This window comes from Anser anser (genome assembly GCF_964211835.1).
Source record: "Anser anser genome assembly, chromosome: 4".
NCBI lineage: Eukaryota > Metazoa > Chordata > Aves > Anseriformes > Anatidae > Anser > Anser anser.
In genome coordinates, this window is record NC_139724.1 from 25,064,885 (window position 1) to 25,070,144 (window position 5,260).

At 42.0% G+C, this 5,260-nt stretch overlaps 1 long non-coding RNA gene across 6 annotated transcripts in view; it reads right to left on the reverse strand.

Moving 5' to 3' along the window:
* The window catches only part of LOC310899217, a 63,090-nt gene extending 58,076 nt beyond the window's left edge, over positions 1-5,014 (reverse strand). For all 6 annotated transcript variants that reach the window (XR_014584076.1, XR_014584077.1, XR_014584078.1 and 3 more), the window contains exons 1-3: positions 4,379-5,014; positions 2,227-2,365; positions 1,715-1,790 (exon numbers count right to left, since the gene is read on the reverse strand). This is a non-coding gene — a long non-coding RNA (uncharacterized lncRNA). The remainder of the gene's footprint in view (positions 1-1,714; positions 1,791-2,226; positions 2,366-4,378) is intronic.
* Positions 5,015-5,260: the final 246 nt, after the last annotated feature.

Below are 5,260 nucleotides of genomic sequence, written 5' to 3' on the forward strand. Positions count from 1 at the left end.
TGCATTGCTCAATGAGTTGATAATCAAATGAATAGTGTAGACAGTCCTTCGTATGGTGTGTTGCCAAAGTTGCAAGAGGCATGGGAGGGGTTCACATATTTTTGTTGTGTTTTTATTGCCAGCTGCCATACTGCTGTGGTGTTTAAAGACAGTGCCAAATACAGGGTTTTAAAGGTTCTCCTGTAATTATATCAGATAGAGAGAGGGCAGGGCATGCTTTAACACTGAATCCTGCCTTATTCATTTAGAGCCTGGCTCCAGTCTTGAGAAGTTTAAGGCCTGGCAGAGCTGCCTGCTAGTGAGGAGGCCTGTGCGGCCTTGGCAGTGCAAACTCGTGCTCACATTCGTGTTCTTCTGGTACCCGGCACCTTTTCAAAATCTGTTGGTTCTCAGGCATGGAATTACCCCCCATGTTCTAGATGTCTAGTGACTTCTTAAAAGCATTCTAAATCATACTCATGTCCTCACTGGGCACTGTGTTAACTTACTTGCTTCATGTTTGTTTGCTAGCTTGGTTTTATTTCTTTAAAACGGTGGTAACGCTGAGCATAAAAGCAGGATCTTGAGCTTGCAAGAAAAGGCATGCTGGAGAGCTCAAAACCATCTCAGAATAGGAACCAAGACTGGATCCCCAAATCCTCATGTCAATAGCTTCCTGGGAAGCTATTTCTCTCTTCACCAGATATTTCCCACTAAATAATTTTATTTACCATAAAACTTTTCTTTCATCAATAGTAGATGTTTTCACCAACTTCTTGTCACTTCAGATAAGTGACAGAAATCTCTCTCTTATAATTTGCTCTTCTCTAATGTGAATTAAAGGCAATATAAAAACCAGTCATCACCTACCTCACTTCTCATTTTCTGTAACATGTTCCTCACAAGCCTTGAAAAATCTTTTCACAAAAACTGCGTGCTTTCTAGGCATTCTTACAAATCAGGAAATTGCACATCACAAGTTTCTCATTCCCGTTTTGAATGTTTCTAGTGACTTTTCTTTTTGACTTTATAAAGTAAAGTGATCTAGTCTTCTCTTTATAATCTTCCTTATGCAACTAAACCAAGCCTTTTTATTCTCATATTCTGCTAAAGCACTGACTGTGAGATTTTTTTTTTTTCTGCATGTACTTCTGTTGTTCTGGATGAGCAAAATATTCCAGCCACTGAACTATCATGGGCTGTGATGTTGTTCTGTAAATATACCTTTTGGCCAATCTTTGAGCCTGTTGTTCATTCAGTTTCTTGCCCTTTAAGTTAGTTTGACAACTTTGGCAACCAGTCTATCTATCAGATGTCTTGAATTTTTCTGTATACTGCAAGTTATAATATCTGAAATAAAGCATAGCTGCATAACCTCACCTTTTTATGCAGTAATTGCTGCCTTTCTACCCTGGTGCACAAGAGAGAGATCATACAGAAATGACATCATGAAAAGAACTCAGGGACATGAAAAACTGTTATACTTGCTGAACAAGGTTTCTTGTTAAAGAATGCCTGGTAACACAACACTAAGTCTGTGACCTGATTTATCTTTTACCTCTCCCACATAATTTTAGACATTTGGGACATTTCTCTAGCTTTGTTTTCCATCTTTCCTTCCCAATAGGAGCTGGCTAAAGGGACATACAAAAGTACACATGCTGTGGCAACTGTGTTTGAATGGCCTCCTACGTTCATTGCCTGATAATCCATTCAGAGCTGTGATATTGCTTACCTAGTTGTCATAGCAGCTTGAATAACACCTTGCAGAGTACAGAAACAGTCACAGAAATTAGGCGTGGATCTCTTTTCTGCAAAAAAACCTTTTCTGAGTGAACAGGGTGACACATCTGAGAGAGATCATATTCCTATCTTCTTTTTAAAAATGGGTTAAAATCACCTGGTAATCTCTACATGCTTTGATGCCATTGTGTTCTGTGTGGAACACTGGAACATAAGCCATGGGATATTGAAAAGAGTAAATATAAGTAAATGGCGGGAAATGGAAGAGGAAGGACCATAGCAGCAGAAGGAAAACAAAATTAATGAAATTTTGCTAACAAACACTAGTACTGGAAAGCAGTAAAGTGAAATCACATTCTGCACATAAATAACATAAATATCACATGCATTTAGCATTGCAGTCAGTGGGGCTGGGTGGAAGATTTAATCTGAATGGCTTCAACATCTAGGGCATTATTTAGTGTTATTCATATTTTTAAAATTTGAACAGAAAGTGCAGATTACCTGCATGGAATTGCTTGTCGCTCAAAGCACCCAAATCAAACTTTCATGCAGTCATTTAAAATCTTTTCATGCCTGTGATTTCAGATAACAGTCGTTTGTGATTTTTATGAGTCCAGTTAGCATATTGTATGACAAACCCCTAGGGCAAGTAAAAAAAAATAAAAATAAAAATAAAAAGACACATAAAGGTGCTATGATTTGGTGTGACTGTACCATTAAATAATGCAACATCATTTTTATCTCATGTTTTCTTAAATAAGCATAATCAGCTTCCACCACATACTAAATAAGATACCCAATGCATGTACTCAGTCTCTATAACTATTTAGGAAGATAGATCCTTCATAGTTGCTTGTTGAGACAGATCTTCCAAGCTTTTATATAAAGTCTGATATGGGTTTTTCTTAAGGATAGATTATGTGAAAATGTGGACCAACAAAAAGCAGAAGTCCTCATACTTCTCTATTCTTTCATGAATATTGAAGGCAAGGTTCAAAAACTGCCAATTTATGAGTCATGGAAAACAAACCCTTCATAACTAGCCACCCAAGTTTCAGCAAGAAGTCTACGAAGAGATGCTAACTCTGGATTTCTAGCAATGCAAATGTCTATAAAGAGCTTTTTTCTATGGGCAACATTTAATCCTTTATGCAGTTGATCATATTACAGACCAATGTTGTTAAAGGACTATGCCAGAACAAAATTCTTCAGAGTCACTGCAGTGAGTTATCAGCAAATTTGGTGCAGTGTGAAGGAGCAGAGCATATATATCCCTTACAGCCAAACAATCTCTGCTGGCCCTGGTAAATCACAATCATCCTTCTGGTACTTCCTCCTGTATTTGGAGGATTGGCACATTCTGTTCTAGCTGAGAATGCTGTCTTTGATTTCAGATATATTTTTGCCTAGGTTATAGGTATTGATGTGGAACTTTTTTTTTTTTTTTTTTTTTTTTTTGGCCTTCTTCCACAAGTACATATAATGGACCCTTTCCATTATTACATTCAGTGAACAAAATCAGATTTAGAAACCTTGGGTTAGTATATTACAATACTTCAATTTCTGTAACTTCAACCTACCATGTCCAGGATTATATTCAGCCAAGCTGACTGCTAGAACACAGACTTGTAAGATTTGTTTAACGCAGAGTGTGTGCACTCAAATCTTAAAGCATTCCAGTGTCACTGAAGAGTCCAATTTGTTCTCAATTTGTTCAACAATTTAGAAAAGAGCCGCCAAAGGTCATACTGACTACAATGATTTGACAACACAAAGGCTTTTTTTATTGATCTTTTCCTTTGCGTAGCACTTTAAAAAAATATTGATACGCAGTGAAAATAAAGACCATGATGGATGTTGATTGTGACTTGGCCAAAGGTTGAGGAAGGGGAGAAGTTATCGGGGTTGCGCTGAGGGTGAAAGACTCCACTATAATGTTATTGTTTGGTCCCTGTGTGGTAACACTGTTCTCATGATGTGCCTTTGACTGGGCACTGTACTTGCCTCTCAGCAGATTAGGGAAGCTGGCTCAGCTGGTTGGGAAAGACTTCATTAGGCATGGCAGTTTAGGTGGCACAAATTTCACAGCTCCAAAGCAATCTGGAGTCCTCCCAGAAATACAGGTATCATAGTCAAACAAATCACTAATCCCAGAGACCAGCTCCGACTGCTTTTCTGAAGTACTGTGAATCATGATCTTTAGGAAAACTAGATGGCTGCTGTCCAATTTTGCAGCTGGATTATATTAGTTCACATTTTTAAGGACAAAGGTTATAATAACAAGTTCTTGTGTTACTCAATTTACTCAATTAGGTAACATAGTTACCTTAATAGTTCTGTAACAGTTTGCTGGTGTTAGGTGTAATATAATTTGTTTCTTCTAGGGGAAAAAATGAATTGAATTAAGGGTGTTACATATATGAAGGCAGCATAGGAGAAAACAGGCAGCTGGGAGGAGAAACCAAACAGGTGTACTGTTGCTGTCGCTGAGAAGCAAGGAAACACTGCAACAGACAGTAATGACAGAGATGAAGTCTGAGTCAGAGTACCTTTGGGCCTCGAAAGCACAAGCAAAAAGTTTAAACGTGATACACCAGGCAAAAGAAAACAGAGCACCCCAAAGAAAAGCGTGTTGTAATACACAGATGCATACCTGGCATATGTACGTTTACGGCGCTTAAGGCTGGAGCGATGGATTTTCCCATCTGCCCAACACTCCACCGCAGTGGGTTTCCTGTGGGATAACATTTGTGAGCCTCCAGTGAAATATTAACGAACAAGAAACTTGATTTCAGCTTTTTGATCTATAAGACTGCTCTTATTTCTAACGCACGGTGATATATGTTACTTGGTCTTGATACATTCGCTTTTAATCAAACGTAATTTGCGCTCTGTAGGGGGATATTCGGCTTGCAAGCTGTAAAAGTGGTTAACCATTTCTGGAAGCACAAGCCGCGTTACACACAGACCCGAGCGTTTCTCGAAAGCAGTTATCTCCATGTGCCCGCCGTTCGCCCCGTTTAATGACCGCTTCTTCGCTATTCCCGGCTGTGAGGAAAGGACAAGCACCCTGTGCCTGTTTGCTTTTCGGGACCGGCTTCCTTCCCCCTGCTGCTCTCCGCCTGGCCCACCCGCAGGGCGCTCAGCCTCGGCCGGCTGCCGGGAGCCCTCTCGGAGCCCGCAGCCTCCTCTCAGCCCATCCGCGGCGGGCCGGGGGCTCTGCCCCAGCTCTGGCTGCCCCGGGGCCGGCAGGGGGAGCCGGGGGGGCTCTTGGCCGGCCCCCGCTGCTTCGGTCTTGTCCTGGAGAGCGAGTTAGCAGGGACCGAGCTGCTCCGCCCCCACTCCCCCCGGCCCCGGGCGGCTCGGGGCCGTACGCGAGGGGAGCGGGGGGGAATGGGCCGCAGCGGCACCGCCGGGGGGAGGAGGAGAAGAGCGAGGAGGAGGAGAAGGAGGAGGGCAGGAGGGAGGGAGCGAAGGAGGGAGGAAACTTGGGGCAGGTGACACGGCGCTAGGTTCCTCCGGCGGGGCGGGAGAA